The sequence below is a fragment of the Ambystoma mexicanum genome, chromosome 6p, assembly GCF_040938575.1.
Source record: "Ambystoma mexicanum isolate Mex_15411 chromosome 6p, UKY_AmexF1_1, whole genome shotgun sequence".
Taxonomy (NCBI): domain Eukaryota; kingdom Metazoa; phylum Chordata; class Amphibia; order Caudata; family Ambystomatidae; genus Ambystoma; species Ambystoma mexicanum.
The window spans coordinates 717,837,706-717,862,597 of record NC_090935.1 but is presented as its reverse complement, the minus strand read 5'-3'; positions in this window follow the sequence as shown (position 1 = coordinate 717,862,597).

Below are 24,892 nucleotides of genomic sequence, written 5' to 3'. Positions count from 1 at the left end.
ATGAGAAGCACCACAGTGCTGGACAACCACAAGTGCACTGTTAACCCTAGCCGTATCTTCGCCATTGCTTGCAAATTGAAACCAGGCACAGTGCTCCACACCAACTCCACTCCTTTTACATCAACATTGATTCCCACCTTCCTACATTTTGCATACTGCTCCAAACCATTCACAAACATATCTCCAAGCACCAACACCCTGACTTTCTCCAGCTCTGCCATCTTCACTACACACAGCCTCTCTCAATACAAAGCAGAACCTCAACACCTGATTGGCCAATCCCTACAGTCCCCTTTCCATACTGGATTTGCTGAGAAACCCCAGATGTGGAACGCCCTCTCCACGAACAGCCGCGTTGTCCGTGGAGCGCAGTACACTGGGGCAGCCCTTCTACCCTTTCCACTTCACTCTCTGCACCATTCCCTCATTGGCTACTATTAAGCAGTCACATAACCATCCACCAACCACATCCAAGACCTCTACATCTAACTCCATCATCACAATTCAGCACTTCATATGTACTGTTGATCACTCTGAGTACAATTGGCCGGTGACTGCAAAGTACCTACAGCTACTACTAGTAAACTCTCCATTTGTACTTGCAGATTCATGCACATCTACATGCATTAACACGAACTACAGGTATGAATATTTTCCGTACAGTACATGTGCATATCATGCACAAATGCATAAAAAAAGAGTAACTGCCATTTACCCTGTATAACCTGTAAAACAAGCTTACTGTCATGTCTCCCTTCTGCTATGATCAAGTGTGACTTGCAAAGTTGTCTGCTCTCCACAGTTTGATTTACCCATATTATTAACTGCAATGTGCAAACTGTTATTTTCTTCATTCATGCTATCATTTGTGTAACCACTGCCACCTACTTCTCTACATTTCAACAATAATAGCATTTAGTACCAATTTCCTTTGGGTGATATTGTATGTAAATATGTGCTTTGTAAAGTGCTTTGGATTAAGGCGCTATATAAATAACACATCATTATCATTATCATAATGCATTATAGTGCATAAAATGTACATACAATATTCTTTGTATACATTCTGCATACTTAACATACATTCTATCATTTACACTTCCTTTACAAATGATTATAATAGTAATCACACATAACACACACAGCTATCTAACAAAGTGTCACTTCATGTTAAAAGATGGGAGAAATAACAGTATAATTATGCAAAAAGACTTTCTAGTATGTTCCAAAATGACACGCAGCCAGGATGAATACATGCATCTTTATTTATGGACACAGATAGCCAATATAATTTGGAAGGCTCCCAGCTGACACAACACCACTGCCTCTACAACTGTTCTTACTATCTAGACACCTCTCTCATTCGAGCTGGTTGCCCAATCCGTTCTAGCATTTACAACAGCATTCAACTATGCATAGGTGCAGTCATGTTTATCACATCATCAACAACTATGTACAGTGTTGTGAAGTAAGACATATAACATTTCCCCTCTTCCCTTCAGTCTGCAACACAAGCACCACATCCTTCCTTGGAATCCTTACTTTATTTGTGACTCTCCCATCTCCAAGCACCACAGAATCACCCATTAGTTTGGTAATGACCTACTGAGTAATAAGCTGCTGACCCCAACAAATCCTTCTGCTTTATTTCCCAAACCTTCACAAATGCATACATTGCAACCTTTCCGTATAGTTCCTGCCATTTACCCTGTAAAAATAGCAAAACAAGCATACAATTATTTCTTCTATCTCCTAACATCCAATAACACTGCCTGTGCTCTGTGCGCTTACTGTTGTACTCATTTCTAAAGCACATTTAACTAGCACATTCTAAATGAAATATACAGAATGCTCATTGACAAAGGAAAGTGCATGTACATGCTATACACAGTTATCAGAAAGCACTACTAATGCAAAAATAAAGAAATCCATGTCTACGTTAACAACAGTGCTATTAACACACATATTTACTAACTTCTTTCTTTCACAATTGCAGTGAAGACCACTACCCTGAAAAGCAGCAGTGTCTGAAGTTCAAAGAACTCAGAAGAAACCAACTCTTTCTATCCCAAAAAGTAAGTGCAATACTGCCATAATGTTGTAACAGTTACTCAAACACTGTAGAATTCTAGTATTCTAGAACAAGCAATTGTATTAACCCTGCAACATTAGATTCAGTATTAATGCTTCCCCTCACCCACTCCATACTTTGCATTGTAATCTAAACACCAGTATAGTAACACACAATTACAAGAATACCCTTCCCAACCTGATGTAGCAGCTCATTACACAATCACATACCTCTACATACATCCTTACCATCATACTCAGAGACTCATGCACAAAGCACACATACACTGCACAAGATCCCAACCACACTTTTTTTTCTCCAACAGACCCCAAGAATGCCTACCAACAACCAACTCTGTAGAAAGCAACGCAAAAATGTAAACAAAATCAAACTAAAAGTCTCCAAAATAAGCATCCACCTCTAGCAGAATTTGTACAAAAAATTCAAACAAAACAGCTAATACAGTCATTAAGCGAAACAAAACAAGCTTCCATTACAGAAACTTTGCCTCCTCTTTCAAAATGTAAAACGAAACAGAAAGTGATTAACAAGACTGCAGCTACCACTAGTGCTAACACTGCACCTATAAATCTTGATGTAGCAGCAAATAAGCATACCAAAAAAAATATTTTACAAAAAATGTACCACCACAGAGTCCTTCAGAACCTTATAAAAACAGGAGAGAAATCACGCACAACCCTTAAAACCCACCGTAGAAAATTAATCCTACGAGCTCTCATAGACAGTGCACTCCTTCTCAAAAGAACATTATTTATTTGACTTTTAAACAGAATGAAACCACAAACAAAACTAAGTAGTAAACTACAAAAAAAGCTTCTCAATAAATGGAATATCAACAAAGATAGCTTCACAAACATCTGTGGAGGTGAATGTTGTCACACCACGAGCCCCGAACCAAATAAACCCAATTGCCATACACAGCAGTGAACGAGGGTATGAAAAACGTAATAATACCATTATGGGACAAGAAACGCTGCTCACAGAAACATCCCCAGAAAACTCACTATCAACTGTCCATTCCATTGAACCAAATCGTCCGCTCTACAAATGGCCTTGCACATCAATATGTAACATTGCCAGAAAATCTTTGAAATCTTTACGCCAGTTCCTCAATCAGTATGTGAAAGGCAAAGACAAATTCAAAATGAAACTGCTAGAAAATATGGACTCCTGTCCAGTGCGCAAATACACAGGACTACAATGACATTCATTAGTCTGCATTTCTGGACCAATTTGCAAAAGCACCTTCCATCATATCAAAATGATATCAACACATCATTCCACTATAAGAAATCTGGTCGATAAACTGTACTATGGCAAAGTCCTGCTTTAGCATTAGCCAATTTAAATAACAATCTTCTATGAGGTACAGCCAAACAACTACTCGAAGAAATAGAAAATATCCAAAGAAAATATTTTGGAACTGAAAGCCACTTTACAACAGACAAATAGAATACACCAACTGCTATCTAACTGCAACAATACTATCACCACTTCCAAATCAAAAACCATACACATATTCAATTCCTCCTACTGAACTCAGTAAAAGAAATATATTTTATCACTATGTAGAAGTTTTTTTTTTCATCTAGCATGGATTTTTTTCCCAATGATTTAATCAAGATACACATGAACTGCGCAAATTGCACTGTACGCTGGTTTGAACTATAGTACTTCTAAAGTACTAACTATGAGGGTCGACAAAATACAGAAATGTCTACTATGCAATGCAATACTCATAAACTAGCTACACTAAAATGTGATTTTTTCTTTTATCACAGTGATTGAAAAAAAATTTCTGCTCCGACTACCCATGTCATGAAAAAACTGCATACAACCACAAAAAGTCAAACAGTAAGTATATAATGATTGGACTCACAAAGATCACAGCATAACACACCCATTCAAGCAAACACCTGACCATAAACCACAATGTAAAATGTTTGCTTCCATGGGTATCTTATGCTGCAGCGCTTGTTTCCAAACACTACAATCTTGACTGCATGGCCTGGCCAAACCTCTTCATACATTCTCAACAAAGGAAACAGTAAGTATATAATAATTAAACTCACAAACACCACAACATAACACAGCCATGCAAATGAACACCTCACCAATAAGTATAACCCAAAATCCCTAGAGTCTTCAGTACCAACAGTTTTTTTTATTATTATTTATTTAGCATTTTTAAAGCGCTCACACAGCCCGCTGTTACAGGAATTGTATGTTTTTTTAGGTGCGTAATTGTTTTTTTTTTGTCTTAGTTGCGTATTTATAACGCGCTTAAATACCCAGAGGTTTCTAAGCGCAGACCCGGGGATCGAACCTGTGTTGCTTCGTGTCGTCTTGCGTCCAAGGTGAGCACGTTGCCTCTGAGCTATCCTCCCGTGACTCATTCTGAACACAATCCAACAAACAAACTAACCCACATCATCTCACTATCCTATAAACACTATTAGGAAGGAGAAGTGGGAGGACAAGTGGTCCTTTGTGGTGCCTGTGAGTATTTTCTCACTGGAGACTGAATTTGGAGGCGGATCCTTGCAGAAGCGAACAGCGACCTACACTACATAACATCATTTCTAGCACGGAGCGCGCGCGGAGAAGTGGGAGGACAAGTGGTCCTTTGTGGTCACTCGTGGGCCGCGGTGGGCAGGAGATCATATCCCCACCAGGACGCATATAAAGCGCATCTGAAGAACGGTAAGGAACGTAACTGTAACGTTTGCAGCGGCTGAAACCGCAAAGGGAGACTGTGGAGGGTGATATTCCTCTTTGATCCCTACCGGTGGTTTCACTTTCATTGTGGGTTGTAACGTGCACCGGGTGTGAACGTACACTTGGCAAATCCTGTATACGCCATCGCTGTAATATACGGCGTTTTTTTCTGGGGCCAGTGTACTTTGGTGTGGTTTAACAAAATGACTAAAGCTAAATCAGAGAAATCTGCGTAAAGGTAACATGGAAAAAGCGGTAAAGCAACCCCCCAAGCAAGCATGGGGAGTGTGGCTTTCCGGGAAAAGGAACTATCCCAGCCATGTTTGGGAAGAATATCCTTAAAGTAACACCGGCCGTGGACAATGCAGCCTCAGAAAAAGAGATTCTTTCCCCCTCTCATAACGGCAGTGGTGTTTTGGACTCTACCAACTATAATGACATTGACAACAACTCGCTACTGGACTTGTGTTTGTCCATCCAAAAATCAATGGCAACTTTAAACGGACCCTCAACGTCTGCTGGGAAAAGTCCAATAGTGGTTGAAGCGCAGGTCTTGAACCCTGCCTATAAGGACTACCAAAGGGATAGGTCGATCCCTAGCCCCAAACAAACAGGCAACTCGTCCTCCAATCTATCAGGCATACTCCCTATTCACCCTACACCGATTTTACCAGCTGTGCCAACGATGGGGCGATTATCCACCTCCCCCAATCTCTTCATTGACCCTGAAGAATTAGAACACTCGGGCGAGGGGGGCAGTGGGAAGATTGAAGGTTTAAATGGCACAGCCATAGCGGAATTGCAGGCTTCTATGGCGTCTGTCCAATTTGCGCTCAAAATTCTATTAAAGTTGTGTGGAAGGATCCACACAAACTCCATTATCCAGCTTGGGCTGCCTCACCCGACCGAGTCAGCCCCGTTAACTACATTTACTACGGAGGGTGCCCCTGTGCCTGAGGCCCCGGTTGATGGAGCTAATCCAGAGGAACGAGATGAGGTGGGTACGAGAGTACCACTGACTAAAAAACAGCGTAGACAACAGAAAAGGGAAGCCGCCAAAAACGCGGTGGCGGAAATGGCCTCCCCTTTACCGGCAACTATTCCTCCGGCTGCACGATCCAAAAAAAGCAAAAAAAGGGCCCGGAAAAATAAGAAACGGGCGAGAAAAGGGGCAGGGTCCCTAAATGACTGGATTATTCCAGACATAACAAACGACTCCATAAGTACGGCCCATGAAGATGCGGAATCTGAGCTTTCAGCTAGCCGAATCGGAGAATCTACTAAATGCTCTAAAACGGGGATGCTGTGGATGAGGAGTCATATGAATCTCTTGCCACTAACAAAGGCGGAGACACTTATGCAAGTAAAATCTACATAATCAAAAATCTTAACCATAAAAAAAGAGACACGTGGTTGACAAGATCTGAAGTTCTGGCCAAGTTACACAAGATTCCTCAGCTGCGTGTAATACGCTCGGAAGACTTCTCTTTTGTTGAACCACTGGAGGTGTGTAAAAGCCCTTCATTGCTGTGTCCTAGCATCGGTGCAATTGATCCGGACTTACAAGAAATCCCTAAGGCAGATTGGTATGGAAGTCAATGCTAGTAAAGAAAAGGAAGATCCTTCCCTTCCCAGCAAAGACTATGTGGCGCCCAAGAATAAGGATGGCAGACCCCCCCAACCACCTACAAAGAAGGTTCAGCTGGCCGACATTCAGAATACTCTGAAATGGCTGGCTGATTCGTTTCCTATGGTACTTCAGCAGCCATGAGATTACTCTATTTTGAGCTGGAACACTCATGGCCACCAACACTTCCTTTCGGATAAGGGTTCCCTGGCATTTATAAACAAATATCCATTCATACTGTTGCAAGAAACCTGGTTGATGACCCCTACGGTTTTGGATGGATATACAATACATCATACTTTGGCAAAGAAAGGAGATTGTGGGCGCCCATTTGGGGGCCTAGCCATTGGAGTAACAAACAAGATCTTAAGTAAAAAGTTTCCAGTGGTTAACAGTAATCATATATGTGCGGTAGAAGTGTCCCTTAGTATAAAAGGCTTATGGGAAAAAATGCTGTTAATTAACATCTACAATCCTCCAGGAGCAAAGTCAAGAGAATATATTCAAGAAGCCCTACATGAACTGTTTGCTGAGTGGAAATTAAACAATGAGAAGTTTTTTGTTATTGTAGCTGGGGATTTAAACTGTCGAATTAATTGTGGGGGTGGCACCGGCAATAACCCGCTTCTATTCAAGAATAGTGTATGGGAACATCCAATTGCGGATAAGGAGGGTGATTGTTGGCTGGGTTTTTTTGGGTGTTAGGAACTTGAAATAATCAATGGGCGGACCTGCAGCGACAGGCCTGGTAAGAACACCTGGAGTAATGGAAGATCTGGAAGTACCCTTGATTATATTTTTGCTAGCGGGGAGGTGGCTTCGATTGTTTCCGATATGGTGGTAAAAGAAATTGAATGGAGTGATCACAATCCACTGATCATGAGCATGGTAGTTTCTGAAATGTTGATGGGGGGGGTTAACCTGGGTCACTTGACAAGTAATCACTCCCTAAATCGCATTTCTTGGTCGGAGAAGAATATATCAAAGACCACTATGGCCACAGGTGAATGGGGGCCAAAATTGACCGATCAATTTAATCAAATGTCTCCTGAGCAAATTGAGAAGTGGATTAGTGATTTCTCGGGTCGACATGGGTCCTGTAAAGTGCGCACGATGGTGGGAAAGACTACGAAAGAGGTTACCTATGACCGGGCCATTAGAGACAGGAAGTGTAAGCTTAGAAGCGATATACGATGGGTCAGAAACAGCCCCCTCACCAGAGTGGCTACAGCCACAAAAATGAGGGAATTGAAAAATGGCTATCGAATATGGCTAAAAACACATAAAAGGTTGAAGAAACTTGCCAATTGGCAATATACGGTCAGCACTCTTTGTAGCAGAAATACTCGGAAAATCTGGTCAATTTTAGGGGAGGTGAAAGGGAAAAAGTCCTCATACATGGTAAACCCTATAGGTAATATCGAATGGACTACCTATTTGGAAAAGCGTAATGGTGGTATTAGCAGTAATATTGATAATCCTGTCTCTACGAAACCCAAAATCCCGCCTTTCGTGGCCTCAATTGAAGAACTACAATGTAGAATTGAAAAGCTAAATTCCTCTCGAGCCCTGGGGCTGAACGGCCTCTCTAATGTGGTCTTGAAGAATAACTCCCTTTTTTGGGCTTGTCTCCTCAAAATTCTATTTAGGAAGATCTTGGATGTAGGCCAAATACCATCATCTTGGCAGGCAGCAATCCTTATACCAGTGTTCAAGAAGGGTAATAGAACTGAACCTGAGAACTATCGACTATTGTCTATGCTGGATTGCACTGGTAAGCTGTTTGCAGCATTTTTACTCAATGAGCTACAAAAATGGGTGGAGAGTGAGGGCATTTTAGATAACTTCCAAAGTGGTTTCAGAGCAGGCTATTCAACAACCCACAATTTGTTTGTGATGAATGCACTGAGAAGTAAAGCCCTGACACGCGCCAATCCTCCGCTATATGCACTCTTTATAGATTTCAGGGCAGCCTTTGATTCAGTGAATCGATCCTTATTATGGAAGAAATTAAGGAAACTGGGCTGTCCGGAATCTCTACTCTATTATTTAGAACTATTGCATACGAACAACACGATACAAGTGCGGTTGGATAATTTAGGCGCTGCGACTAAACCCGTTCTCCAGACCAGAGGGGTAAAACAGGGGTGTGTAACAGCTCCTACCCTGTGCAACTTGTTCGTCTCTGACGTGCCAGAGTGTTTACAGGGGATCAATAATTGTCCACCAAAGTTTGGCTCTAGTCACTGCCCCATACTGGCTTACGCGGATGACCTAGTGATCCTAGATCACACCTTTAGTGGGATCCGAAGTTCTGCGGAGCAGCTATGGCGGTATGCTGAGGCCAATGAACTTGTGATAAACACCAGTAAAACAAATCTGCTACTGTTTTCGGCAGGAAGAGTAGCCAGGCCTCGCATGATGATTGGAGTGACTGAAATCAAATACACCCTTACGTATAAATACCTTGGCGTAGAATTTGATCATAAGGGGAACTATCTCACATGCATTCAGGCGCGCAGTGCAAAAGCGGTGCAACTCACCGCGCTTATACACAAATTTACACGTGAACAGAGTGGCTTCTCAATATGGGCGGCACGCCAGTTCTATATTCAGTGTTTGGCCCCTATGGTTACCTATGGCCTCGACCCTCTTTTTAATATGAATCTGGGATGGCTACAGCTCGTAGACGGTAGATTCTGGAGGAAAATCCTTGGCCTCCCACAATGAATCCCTATGGCCATGATCAGACTGGAACTAAGAATTAGATCTCTTAAGGCTATGGTCCTGAAAAAGCGGATGGAATTTTACATCTGGCTTAAGAATAATCCTACTAACAGCCTTCTCATGTGTATTAGCAGGGATATGGAGGCAGGCCGACTGAAAAAATTCACAACTCAGCTGAATAACTTGTGCGAAGAAATCAGTTGGGTACCAGAATGGGGCCGAGAAAATGAATGCCTGTTTAACAAGTTGCGTAACCGCCTAAATCTGTGGGATTGGCAATGTAATTATACACAACTTGAAGGCCTGAAAACCTATAGCTTTGTTACGCATGTTCTTTATACTTTTATGAAGGCGCAACCCTACTTAAACCTCTGTCCGTCGGACCAATTGAGGCGTTTTATTTTACTCTTACGCATCAACCATTTGCCAACTTTGGCGGCCAGGTGTCAGGAGTTGGGCTTAGCCAAAACTGAGAGGTATTGTAGAATATGTGAACTTCCCAATGAGAATGAAACTGCTCGACATGTCTTAACACTCTGCTCTAGGATGAGAACAAATCGCATTAAACACCTAGGGGGATTTGTCCATAACCCCGAATTCATTGAGCAGATAGATTTTTGGGTACAGTGTGTTAACACTCTGAACTCTAAATTACACATAGCACTTTTTCAGGTGTGGCATGAAGCTCTCGTTTGCATGCAACTGAGTACTAGAGTGGCCCCTGGAGTCATATAGTATGTAATATGCAATATGTATAACCATTCTTCTAATTTTCAGTTAAGGATCCAAGCTGAATGAAGGTGTTTATTTGTACATAGAATGGTTTTATATAGTTGTAAATTTGTTCTGCATATTTGTATATATATTTTATGATGGTTTTTTTTTAATGATGGATAACTAGTTATTTCTCTTTCTCTTTTTTACTTTTTCTATTTTCTTTTATGATGTAATATGTGTAAAGTTTGTACGTTTGTACTAAACTATATCACATTAATAAATATTATAAACACTATTACACTACTATCAATCAGTAAACACATTTTTGAAACCATATCCCCTAAGCAGCCCACATACCACATTCAAAATCTTTGATAACATGGGTGTATTATGCTGCGGTGGTTGTAGCCAGGGCCTAGAGTCTTGGGTGCATGGCCAAAGGCCTACGGCACTTTGGCCATGCACCCAAGACTCTAGGCCCTGGCCACAACCACTGCAGCATAACACACCCATAGAAACAAACACCTACCAAATGACCACAACTCAAAAACATATTACATCCACCTCAAAACCTATCCACTTCAGTTAACGTTCTAAAATAATAAATACAACCAACACACAAACGCTTCAATACATACCTTCTTCACCCAATGCTCTACTAACGGCCCAAAACCAACATCATAGTAAAGTGAAATAGCCAGTAGCGCACCCAGTGTTTTCTATGTCTGCGGACAACCGCGTTGACCGTGGACACAGCAAACACATCATGGCCTTCTCCCACCTAAACAAATACAGCATTTGACCCATCTCTTACTCCCCCACCAACTCCAAGCACTTGTACACACCAACACACTCCCCAAAAGTGGATTTATGATCACTTCCACGCCGCGCTGTCTGCGGATCCAATATGGTGGGCGCATCAAAAACAATATAATGCACCTCACGCCTCATCCAAGCCAATCAGAGAACACGTTGCATGTCCCCGGACATGGCGCAAGCTTATTGACCAACTGGTGTCCTGTCCACGGAGCGAAAAGGGAAGGGTGTTCGCGAAGCGGACATAGATATCACTAATTATTTTTCCTTAAGTCTTGGTCATTTAAAAAAAACTACTGGACAGAATTACACCAAAATTAACAAAAGCACGCTTTTAAGACCAAGGCACCACTCCTGCCACAAATTTGGTGAAAATCCATCCAGCGGTTTGGGCTGTAGGCGCGAAAGAAATTTTGGGACCCCCCCTATAACTTTGCCCCCCTTGACCAAACCTCACCAAACTTTTTAAAACAATTCATAGTGGCCCATATACTTTTTTGCAAAGTTTGGCAAGGATTCGTCCATGGGGAGCGAGGTTATAAGCCGCCCAAAAAGTCCTCTTCCTATTGGCTTAGCAACTTAACCATAACTACATGGCTGCTACTGCAGGCCATGTAAAATATATATATATATATATATATATATATATATCATTAAGACATGGAGGAAGGAAAAAACCGCACTCCAAGCATGAGGTCTACAGGTACCAATGAAAAAAGTGGCAAACTCGAGTCCAAGTGCCAGAAAACGAGTTTTAATAGATGGTTAAAAATAGTAGGCAAAAGACACACAGCAAACAAAACAGAACGCCAGGGCAGTGTCCTTAACGACGCGTTTCGCGCTTCTCTGAGCGCTTGATCACGTTAGGGAGACATGAAAGCAATGAGAGTAAATATTAACAATGAGTCCTTCTTCCATGTTGCCTACCAACACAAGCTAACAGTTTGGCGCAAAAACATGGCGGCCATTTTAGAGTGTAGCAGAAGACTGCATTAACCATAAAAAGAACAGGTTAAAAATAGAAGTAGAGTCAATAGCACATTAAAAATCAGCACCAAACATGTAGATATATAGTAAAAGGACATGCAGTGAGATGGATGTAAACAATTTTCACTTAAAGTACACATTAGCGCAGATTAGCATAAATTAGCAACAATAAGCATAAGTTGGCAGTCCACTGCTGTGACATAAAGTGCAAGTGCATTCCTATGTAAGCTTATGAAAAAATATATATGTATGGAATCGCTAAAAAAATATATATAAAAATATATATATTTAAAATGCAAGTGCATGTCTAGCTCACCAAGGCTATATGATAATAATACATAGAGAAGACACAGCTGGGACAAAAAATGCTGTCTAATATGAACACTTGTTGACAGATTGGGAACAGTCAATATATACGACCTTTAAGATAAAAACATGTTACAGGCTGCAATGTAAAGTGCAAGTGCATTAGATTGTAAACTTATGACTCTAGCAGCATTGAATAGGCAGAACGTTGGTAATCATAAAATGTAGGTGCAAAATGCAGTTTTAAAGCTTGTGGGAAAAATAAAGGCAAAACAATGAAAAAAGCAATGTCAAAAACACCGAAAATTGCAGAGTACAGACACAATCGTGTACTCCCAACATTCAGACCCCCTAAACATCAGAAAAGGGCAGGACAGCCAACATAGACCAACTGAACAATTAAAGAAGTTGGAAAATTTGAAAAAATGCAAATTAAAAAGATCAACCAATTCCAGGCCAGGGCCAAAATCCAAGTAAACAAAATGGGAAAAGCAGTATATGGCAACGAGGGGCCAGGATCACATAACACAGAGCAAGAAAAAAGGAGAGGTGTGTGTAGGCGCATAAAAAAACACAGAATAATTACGTTCCCACAAAAGTGTGTAGCTCCTCATCCACATTATGACCATTGGGATACTTAGTGTCAAAGTCCAGGATAAACCTAGTTTCCAATTGTCTCAATTTCAGAGTGCGATCACCTCCCCTTGGATCAATTGGTACGTGAGCCACAGCAAAAAATGCAAGCAAATGAAAATCACTGTCGTGTTCCTGTCTGAAATGTTTAGCCATAGGATACGTAGGATCAAGGTTCTTAATCGCTCTGAGATGCTGTAAAATACGGAGCTTAAGTACACATGTTGTGGATCCCACGTACCATTTCCGGCAGGGGCATGTTAAGACATACACTACAAATGGAGTCTCACAATTGATAAAATATTTTAACCTGAATTCCATACCAGTGATTGGATGTACAAAAGATTTACAATTAGTGGCATGAGGGCAGGCTTTACACTTTTGACACTTGGTAAAACCCTTAGGTAAGGTGGATAGCCAATTGGTCCTAGTGGAATTTTTCTGGACAGGAGACAAATAACTGGAGACCAGTCTATCCTTCAATGAAGGTGCCTGTTTGTAGGTTACTGTGGGACACTTGGAGAGTAATGGGCCAAGATCTTTGTCAAGCCTGAGAATATGCCAATGTTTCGCAACAATTTTACGAACATCATACGAGGCTTTGTTAAATGTAACAATAAGGCGAGGTTCATCCTGACCCTTATCTTTCCTCCTACTGGCAGAACCATGTAGTAACATTTCCCTTGAGAGTGACCGTGCTTTGAAGAAAGCCATTTCAATAATCTTTTTTCGATACCCCTGCCGTAGGAAGTCAGTGGCAGCCAACCTGCAACAGCGATCAAACTCTTGACAGTTACGTCGAAAGCGAATAAATTCGCCATAAGGAATACTGTTCTTGCAGGAGAGCGGATGGCTACTCGTTGCATGCAGGGGAAGGCCAGTGTTAGTGGGTTTTTTGTGTAAGGAAGTATGAATGCCTAGGTTGTCCAATCTTACATTGACATCCAAATAAACAATTTGAGTATAGCTGTGGCATTCAGTGAATCTCAAATTCACAACATTGTTATTAATGTTGTCCACAAAAGATCCCCACTCATTCTCATTTCCCTTCCAGATGATAAAAATGTCATCGATATACCGCCACCAACCAATAACTTGTGTAGAGAAACTAACTGAAAGTAATTCAGACAAGAAAGTAGCTTCCCACCACCCCATGGTGAGGTTAGCGTAGGATGGCGCAAATGTGCTGCCCATGGCAGTACCTCTGACCTGGTGATAAAAGGTACCCTCAAAAAGAAATACATTGTTAGTTAAACAAAACAGAAGCATATCCAAAATCATACTGCTGTGCCCCAAATAGTTCAAAGAACGAGTGTCCAAAAAATGTTTGCAGGCTACCAATCCAGTCGTGTGATCTATAGATGTGTAAAGGGAGACAACATCTAAGGTAGCTAACATTAAGCCCTCCTCCCAAGGTATATCTGAAATGTGACTCAAGAAATCCTTGGTATCGCGTAGATATGAGGGCAGGACTGACACCAACGGGGACAGAGTCTCATCTATGAATTGGGCCATATGTTCAAGGAGAGAACCACACAAAGTTACAATAGGCCTGCCTGGTGGATGGATCAAAGATTTATGAGTCTTGGGCAGAAAATATATGGTGGGTATAGTATGACTAGCAGGCACAAGAAACTTGGCAAGCTCATCCTCAATAAGGCCTTGCTCGGCCCATTTGGTACATAAGGCAGTGAGCTCAAACTGTATTTCGACAAAAGGATTCTTTGGAAGCCTGGAATAACAACACCGATCACGTAACTGACGATTCGCCTCAGCCACATAACATTCCCTGTCCTGAATAACAATATTAGAACCCTTATCGGCAGGTTTTATCACAATGTTGGGCAAATTCTGCAGTTCATTAAGGGCCAATCGTTGTGGGATGGTAAGATTCTGTTTGTTGTTAAAAGGTTTTTTACGAAGTTTGCGAAAATCATTAACATATAAATCATGAAATGCCTCAATACATCCCCCCACCGAAAATTGAGGGTTGAACCTGGACTTATTTTTCAATTTAGTACGTATATCCCAGTTGGGATCAATGTCAAAGTCAACTGGATCAAAAGTAGAGGGATCAAACAGTTCATTTTGGAGACAGGCCAAGTCCGTCAAGGTGGAGATGTCAGAAATACGAATGTCGGTTCGGCCAGCCCGTGGCACAGGTGGTTTAACTTGTGGGGGATTGATGGAAAAGAATTTCTTTAGTCTGATTTTCCGTAGAAATTTGTCAAAGTCCAGACGTGACTGGACATAGTCAAACTGAGTGGTAGGACAAAAATTCAAGCCCAATGAAAGCAATGATGCTTGTGAGCCCGTGAGGGTGTGGGAAGACATATTGACAATTTGATGAGAGTTCATATTGTCTATTGTTGCTACTTCGCTCCAGAGCGCGTCAGCCTGCCTTGTTGATGTACATCTGAGCCGCTTCCCACGACGGCCTCGGCGGGTTTTTTTCCTTTTGACAATTTCTGTTCCTTTCCTCTCCCTCTTCCTCCACCTCTGTTCCTTCCACGGCCTCTGCCCCTCTTTTGGTTTTTTCCGTCTTGACATAAAAGTCTCATTTCCTCTAAAAAATTTAGTTTGATAGGCACTTCATCATTTTCTGAAACAGAGACATCAGATTCTGAAGAAATGGTTTCTGTCTCCCCCAATTGTTGAGGGAATGATTGTGCAGTAGAGCTTTTACGCAAAGAGTCGAACCGCTTGGCAAAGGTGAAGATACGACCTGATTCATAGTCAATTTTATCTCTAATAAATTTTCTATGTTTACGCTGTTTGATCTCCTCTTCGTAGGCAATAAGGTCTTCTTCAATTTTACTTCGTAGTTTCTTACCCTCCTCAGTGCTGGGAATATCACGTAATTCAGACTCTAATTTGTCAAGATGTAAAAGTACAGCATTGCGGTCGGAATTGGCATACTTGACTAAAATTTTCAAGAACTGCGCAGAGCAGTGACTGCTGGCACCTCCCCACTCTTCCAACATGTTGGGATCCTGATCCTCGAAAGATGGTGTTATCATAATGCGTAATCCGCGGGGGACACGGCCCACATCGAGATAATTTTGCAGGGAGTGCTCCTCCCACCACTTAGATATCTCCTTTTTGCGAGATTTTTCTATTTCACGAAGAAGTGTAACTTCAGTAGAGATGGTGCTGGTAATTTTCTTAACCCCACTAGTAGATGCCACTGTGGTTAGATCCTGCTTCTCATTAAACAAATCCCTGGCCTGGAGCAACCGGGCTGCCACCCTGGCGTCCTGCATGTCAGCGTGTGTAATTGCCAATCGACCGAAGGAAAAATCCTCGGTTTATACCATCAAAAAAAGTGATGTATATATATACTTTATACATATGGAAAGAAGACGACCTCAGCAAAGCATAGTAGTCCACAGACAAGCTAGTGTGGGTCAATATGCAGGAAATGTGGATACCGACGTGGAGTGAGTGTAAGAAGCACTATACCAAGATGTAAGCCATAGGAAGATAGAAAAAAACTGAATAGACACCTACCTGCGAGCCATTGTTCGTGCGTCCTCCGGCACACATCACATCAGCTAGCAACCGAGGGCTATCAGTTTTAGCTCCCTAGAGGGTGCCACGCTCAAACTCCAGTAAACAGGCAGTCCGCCGTCAGCTGCAGCGTTAGAGCCCACATATGCGATCGTGGAGCAATCGCGCATAATCCACAACAAGGTAGTAGTTCCTGGACTTTGTTTAAGGGAAGTTATGGTTACAAGTAAAACCGACAAAACCATTGAAATTCACCAGTTTAAGCTAAGCAACCATAACTTGGGCCACCACCATGCACTGCTAAAACGAACACCCAGGACATCAAAGATGATATGACAAATGTCATTGATGACATCATTGATGACATCACATATCAAATTAATTCTGATGAAAAGTCATAGAAGGGGTTGTTTGTACAAAAAGGGGTTGTGTGTACAGTGTTGGTAACAAAATATTACGGATGATCGGAGACCTCTTATGAACTATTTAATTAATTAAATCGTTCAACCGTTTGTGGGTGGTTCCTCTGAAGGGACACACCCATTCTTTTTCTTCATTCTCAATCTGGCCGTCCAGGAGAGAGCACTTGCTTTTCTGCATTTCAGATCTGTTTAGCAGGAATTATTGCAGACCCCTGTGGCATCTGTTATGGCCATTGCTTCTTCCCAGCCACCCCCATCACCAGAACCACTTCAACAACCTGGAGGGAATGGGCAGGGGAACAGGCGTGGTGATACAGATGATGAGGATGAGGTGGAGGAAGTCCCTATTTCCAGTACCCTGAGTGAGTTCTGGGTGTGGTGATCTTTCACCACTGTTGGAAATGTGCCGAAGGCTCGTGCAGCCAAGGTTCAATGCACTAACTACTCAGTCATGGAAAACTGTGCTGTATTCCTACGGCACCACCTCCATTTGGCATCACACCAAGCCCAAAAACCTGGGTGATCTGGGGAAGGCAGTACCTTTCCCAGGGAAACGTAGATTGATGCTCTCTAGCCCATCTTCTTCAACTGCTCCTGTTACCACAAAGAATACAACTTTGGGGAATAAGATCCTAGCAGCAGCATCACAGGCCATACCAACGCTGTTGACACTTACCTTTCTTGTGTCACAGTGCTATGTTTGTACTGTGAAGCACTGTTCTGTAGGGGGAGCAGTTTTGGTGTGCTTTTGAGGCCATGGTCAAGAAACACTGACACCTACCTTGATTAAGGCCCACCCAACATCTTCCTATGTCTACCTGCCCCTTTGTCTTTGTGGTTGGTACTCCTTCCCTCCCTTCCCTCCCCTTGCCACTCCTGGAAAAAAACACAAAAAAGCCCAAAATAAATACAAAACCTAAATAGCACACACAAAAATGGTTCCTTTAGGAGCCACCTTTCCCAGTTAAAAAATAGAAGTGAGAGAAAAAAGTCACAGGGCCCTTTGCAGCTTGCATAGTCTGTGGACAGCACGCTAGTCAACAGACACGTAAGAAATCCAGGTATGGAGTGAGGGCATGAACATCCTTTTAATTGTTTTTCACTCCTAAATGGTGGCTCTTAAAATAACCTTTTTTGTCTTTTTGACTTTTAAATATTTTTTTGATTATTTTGTTTTATATGCTAAGATAACAAAGATTCGATACAACGTAATTATTATGTGTGCACAAAAACTGCTTCAATGCATTTTGAAAATTTTCCAGAAAAACTGGTTGGCCACATCAGTTAGATGTACTCCATCTCTCCGAAAACTGTTGACAATATCAAATGTAATGTTCTCATCATGAAAATATGTCATGCCAACATCTTGCAAAAAAGCACACACAGCTTTATTCATGCTGTACCTTGCTTTTTCCATTTGTGGACAAAATACATTTTAACGCATCCACAATTGTCTCTGAGCAATCCGCGAAAATATTATTTTGTAATTTGAAACATTTCCATCAACTTTCCAAATGTCTCCTTCATTGCAAACTGCAATGAAATTCAATTAACTTACCCCAAACTGTTCCCTCGACAATGAAGAACAATAATGCCTGGATATTTTAAGTGAACCATATTCTCATAAAACGAGAGTCCACCCACTTCATCTCTCACACTCCATACCATGACACTTCAAATTCATGCAATCCAAGATTTTCACACAATCCACAGTGCTCTACATAGACCTTCAACCAGTGGGACCAAGAGTCCCCCAATATCCATACACTCTGCCTCCTCAAAGACATAGCCATAACCATTTTCAGTGCTCTTAAAACTCCTGCAAACACAACTCCTGCTACCCTCTCTGCCTGTACACAAACTCCCAAGAAACCTGATTGGCTAATAACCCGATGGTCGCAGACATCCACAACTGTTTGCGGTCTCCGCAGTCCTCTTTCCATACCAGGAATCCTCAAAAGACCAGGATGTGGCATGTGCAGACATCACGGCCACTCAAAGGGTAGAGGGGGGTTTTTAAACTCAGTTTCAGTTATTTATTCTTTAGTGGTGGCTATGAAAATAACCTTTCTTTGTTTTTCATGTTTTTTTGGGGTTTGTAAACAAACACTTGTTTTCCTTTGTTTTGCTTTTATGTACAGTAGTACTATACACTGTACATCTTCCCTTACAATTTTCTTACAGGAACGTTTTCAATGCATTCCTAATATTGTAAAAAAAAGTTGCATTTCCAACATCTGTAAATGAACTCCATCTTCATGAAAAATATTCACAGCATCAGACCTTATTTTGTAATTCTCAAAAGATGACATTCTTTTTTTTATTTTTATTGACTTTAGTTTTGTAAAAAAAAAAAAAATTGTCAAACTTTTTGTCTTTCTCATTCACTCACTTTCACATTTCGAAATCAGTTCAGTTAGAAGTCGAAAACAGCAATCCAAGAAAACATAAAAGCATCTCAAAAACAAGTAAGAAAAGAAAAGAAGTCATATTGATCTGGCACTCACGATAGTAATAATGCATAATGATCGTTTTGAGTTCAATCAAATATCAAGGAGATCAACTTAAAGATTTAAAGATTCAGCCAAACATTCGACGAGAATATGTGGCTTCTTTATAATTTGACAGACTGCTCCAAAGGGCATGGAAGGATCATGTCGATGAAATTGATGAGGTCACAAGTTAGGTGGACATTTGACCCTGTTATGGCATAGTTCCACCATTCCAGCATATTACCATTTTTTGGAGCATAGCGTAATAAGTGGAGGGAGCGCTGAGCGGCAATAGAGGGACACTCTATTAACAGATGTTTAATTGATTCAACTTCATACTGGCAGAATCGACAGGCCTCACTCTTGGTCGTGGAATCTTTTAGTTTCATCAACCACTCATTGGTATGATATAGATTAAGACGTAGTCTTAGGAACTGATTCCGATGATATGGCGAGGGAAATTTTTCAAGATATTTTGGTAAGTTTCCTACTTTGTGACACGTTGGTCCTAAGTCCAGCGCTAATGACAGTGTGGAACGTTTTTCTAAGTCAGTTATCCAGTTCCATCGTCTACATTTTTTCTTCGCTACTTGTGGAGTCTGTAGCACCTCAGACATTTTTATATCTGCAGCATCCATAATTGGCATCAGTTTCACTTCCCAACTATTTAGTAGTGATGCAGATGCGTTGTGACTTTTATTCTTCAAGATCTGATAGGAGTTTATCACAGGTGTTATTCTCATTTTACAAAGGAATGTTATAGATTTCCACAAGACTTTAAATGATGACATTCCTGCAGCATTTAAAAAAGGAGATACAGCTTTATTGAGAAGTTGCCTCGATTCTTCCATTTATGGACTGGAAACGTTTGAAAAATAATCTTTGCAGAGGAAACAGTTCCATTAGGCTTCTCAATAATTTCCATCTGCTTTTCCTTTCTTTTACAAATCAGGTACACACAGTGCTCCTATAAATGCACATATGCATTTTTAACTTTCATGAAAATGTTCCTAACAGGAAACATGTGTAAACGCTCAGCATTTTCCATTTTCCATTCCATAAACATGTCACACTTTCCAACCTCACTCATTACACCCTTTACACTGCCACCATTGTCCACCTTCTTACACATATGTATTTATATACAACAATTCACCTTGCATATAAAGTACTATTCTTTTCCAACCTCTACTATAATACACCAACCAGTGCTACAGCCCAATCCGCCATTGCATTACCACTAGGCCACACGTTCCCTATTTTTAGAAAACACTGCCACACATTTCAAATACATTTCTCAACAAACAGAGCACTTCTTTCATTCAAATCAGCAGCACGAAAGTAACCTACACAAGCACCTACAAAGTAATAACATAAAAACAGTATTCAATCTCTCTACTTTTGGTACAATGTAGTGTCACTATATATTAGCCTAGAGTATTCTTTTCAAAGCAACAACATGTATTTCATTCGTAGTCGTTATATTTATTATACCATGCACACTCTTTCTATTCCCATCTCCATACCACTGGTATAACACACACTGTTTTCCTCAGAACATCACAATGTCCCTACTTATTCATTCGCACCACCACTCTCTTACTCACTAACCCAAACCCATAACGCCTGCACACACTCTTACAACCTTTCCAAGCACAGCTATCATCCCAAGTGCACATCCCTAATGAACAATTTGTATATGTATCCATACCAAATTGTGAATCCATTCCATTTCACCAGCTTCTGCAGAATGCAAATCATGGCAAGTTAGACAATCGTTCCAGTATGCAAATCAACTCACAATATATCATACTAATGCTTCTTAGGTACAATGCAGATGGTACCTAAATAAATGGTAAGTTTACTAGATTAACACACAACCAAGTATCTCTTGGCAAGAAAACCTTCACAACAGTAGATATAATATCCTACACTGATGTCAAAACCACTTCAGGGCACTACACTGCATATTTTCCAAAAATAAGTGGGTGGTTTAAATGTAACACCACCTCTGTTAGTCGAAAACATAGGTTACCAGCAAATCTAACAAATCCCTACTTAATATTCCTTCAGCCCACATTTTATCACTAAACCGTAGCACAATAAACAGTTAGACTACACCAACAGGTATCTAACTACATCCATAATACTAAAACAGTACTTTTAAAAGTCAAGATAGTTAGAATATGACCAACAGATATCTAACTACTTACACAAATAGCTTTCATTGCAATACACTTGAAATACACCATCACAATTCTTTTTAATACAAAACATCTTCTAAAGTCTAATGCTGTTAGAAAACACCAACAGGTATCTAACTACTTTAAACATTTCCATAATGATATGATATGATATGATATGGCATTTGTAACGTGCCTATACACAAGTGTTTCAAGGCGCGAAATAATACCAACACACTTCAAACAAACATACTATGACACTTACACTGGCATAATTGTAGTCTTTTCTTTTTAATCCTCTATGGATTTTTTTCTCCCAATGACCCAATAATTAAAAAGGTCAATAAAACAACAATGTACCACACACTGATGTTGTGCCAAACATAGTACATAGAAAGTAATGTTTATGAGGGTCAGAAAAGGTAAATGTATATGTAACCTTTTCAACTATCCTGCTTAACAAGTTATGCTGTTTTTTTACAGAAAACCAGGGATTCCAGCTTTACAACTTTACACAATGAAAAAAACGTACCGACTGTAAACAAATACATATTCCATAAGCACTATCCTCAATTATAGAACAATCATAAACACCACATACTTTCTATGCCACCTAAAGTATCTGTAAATACTATACACATATTACTATAATTACGGCCGTGCCCCCAAAAAACGGGCCTTTGGCCATTGCTGGTGGGCACGGCCGAACACTACAAAACCACTAGCCACAGTTTTTCGCCATGGCCAGTGGGCACGGCCACTCTATATTTGAAAACACTTGCAACCCATCGCTCAAAGACATTAATCAATTACAAAATGATTTTGTCCTGTTTTGACAGTGATATTGTTGTGTATAAAAGATAGCAAGCTTTCGGAACTCACAATGTTTTTAGTCAATGTGCAGTAAGATTGAATGATTTGCCGAGGATCATATACTTTGGGTAAGCAGCGTGCTCCTAGCCCCTTGTTTTATGGCTGGTCTCTTGGTAACTGTTATGATACATTGCACAACCCCAACTAGCAGCATGTCAAAGGGTAGAAAAGTATCAGCTGCAAGACTAACATATGCCTCGGTTCTTTTGCCCCCATAGCAAAAATCAAAAGCCGGCACCCATGAATATACACAAAGTAAGTGACCATATATTTGAAATTGAAATATACAAATGTAGTTCAATTGACCTTTTCTTCAGAAGAAAGTGTATTGGACTTTAAAAAAGTAATGAACACCAGAAAAATAACCTGTGACAGGAAATCTTACAATAAATGTGCTGGCAAAGTATAAAAGGTGCTCACCTTTTAAACGGTGCAATCTGTAGTGAAATATTCCATGGAAAACAAAATCCCAATACGAAACAAGTGATTGTGGTCTTGTGGGTAAGCATCTGCACTGGGAACATGACAACTTGAGTCAAATCCTAGTATCCAAACACTTGAGCAAGCTTGCCAACCTCAAAAAAAAGAAGGGGCTGCGTCCGCCCTCTGAAAAAAGTTACACTGTCCACTCAAATCTGTCCTTTACTGGTGCCCTGAAAATCAGCCACAGACAGGGGAAAATACCTGCACCAGTGTCCAGGATTGAAAACTCTCTTGCCACGCCATGGGCAAATATTCATGACTTACTTTCCCTCTCATCATTTCCCCTCATCACCCCCATGTCTGTCTTTCAACAATACTCTGCGTTATAAAGCTAACCTGAATAGTACACATACCATAGTGTCACTCAAATATATAAATCCATAAAGAGCTATGTTAGGCAAAAAGTGTACAATTGTGGCACTATTCCCCCATATTGACCGTGAGACTACACGTGTCATAATGCAATTCAGCAAAAGGCAAACAATGGTCTCTGAGTGCAAAACTTTCAAGGACTGACAGAAGCGCGGTTTAAAACAATAATATGGATGCCATTTGTTATGAGATATTTAAAATTAATTAAAACACACAGTGTTCTGGACTGTGGACTGTCTCCCATCCATGCTGTAACTGGGACCGACGCTGCTTAGTTTCAAAGAGAGGAAGGATCCAGCCCCCTTGGATGGGATAACTGCATGGGATAACTGTGTGGCAATCATGTAACTTGCCAGTGATTTTTCATCCCCGATGTCACTATATCTGTAAAATATCCTTTGAAAAAACTGTAACCATGGGTACTGAACTACACATAATCTTGTCTATCCTTTATAGCCATGGATATCAGAAAAACAGGCCAAAACAAATGCTTTTGTGCACCCCAGGTCTTCACCAAGTGCCCACCTCTCTGTGCCAGCTCCCCCCACTCCTCAGATATCCTCCTCAACTCCCCTGCCCTCTCCCTTTGCCCCACAACACATGCTGTTTCGGTGACACAATTTGCTTTGAGATGTCGGCTATTTGCGACTATAGCCTAGACTACAGAAAGCTTTGTGTTGAAAACTCAGGCTCTAGCCACCCCCACCTCTAGCCTGATGGCATTTGCATGTTTTTGTCCTGCAAATAGCTTTTTTCCTGCGTTTCAGAAATTGCCCTCATGAATGTAGGTGCAATATGTGCTTAGAAATCCAATTTTAGTACACAAATTAGAATTAATAACATTTTGGGATGGTTTCTTAGAAGAGTCCATGTGCAACAGTTTAAACACACTGACTTTTTGTAATGTTATTGTTACTCTACTGCTACTTGATACAGAAACAGTGGCAGCTGTGAATGTCAGTTTACTGGGGACACTGGAGTTAAGTTGAATATTTAGCATGCTCATAGTTACATGTTTTGACCAATGTGAGGGCTTTAATAAAGACTGTGGGCATTATCTGATGGCGGAATGTCTCATTGGCACTGGGCTTATTGCTATTAGGACTGTAGCTCATTATACTGGAATTGTAATAGTGTCTTTATATAGTTGGATAATAGAAGCAGTAGTGATGCTTTTTTACAGTAGATTCCTGTGCACAGATCATAAGCCATGCTTTGAAAGGGAGGCTCAGGATGTTCAGTGCACATTGTGTAAGAAAACAGTAAGACACAGCCCTTGTAATGTTTTGTTACACATATCTACAGCATAGGAACAGTCTATTTGAAGAGTAATTAGAAATGCTAGAGAGGTTTAGAGAGGTGGCTTCATTTATTGTGGCATTGTCTTTTTAGAGTTGTCATTTCTGTTATTTTATATTTTCATCACTAGTTGGACATTTGAATATGTCTAGCATTGTACAAAGAAAAAAACACTATGACGTGGCCCTTCTAAATTTCTGTCGAAAAAGCTAGGGAACATCAATTGTGATAAAACATCTGGTGCTAGACCCCTGGGATGATGTGGATGATGCCGAATTGAAATTGCATGATATGGTCCGTACCATACTGGGGTGCACTCCTTTTTTCCTTATATGTGGTCTGATATCTTCACTGTAGCTGTGAGTGGGGGTTGTGCAGAATCCACCTCCATCCATTAAAGGTGTGGCTAGCAACAGCCAGAGTCTTCAGACACTGGCAGCACTGGAACATTCTATTTGAAGAGGTATTAGAAAATGCTCAAGAGGTTAATAGAGGAGACTTTTCATGAAGTGTCTAAAGATGTGCTGCTCCTATCTCCACCAGTACCACTTGGATGGGCGAGAGGCCTTCCCAGGATCTTTTCTTTCCGATGCAATGCATCTGCCGGAAGTCTTCATTCACTTTCTTCCGGGGCA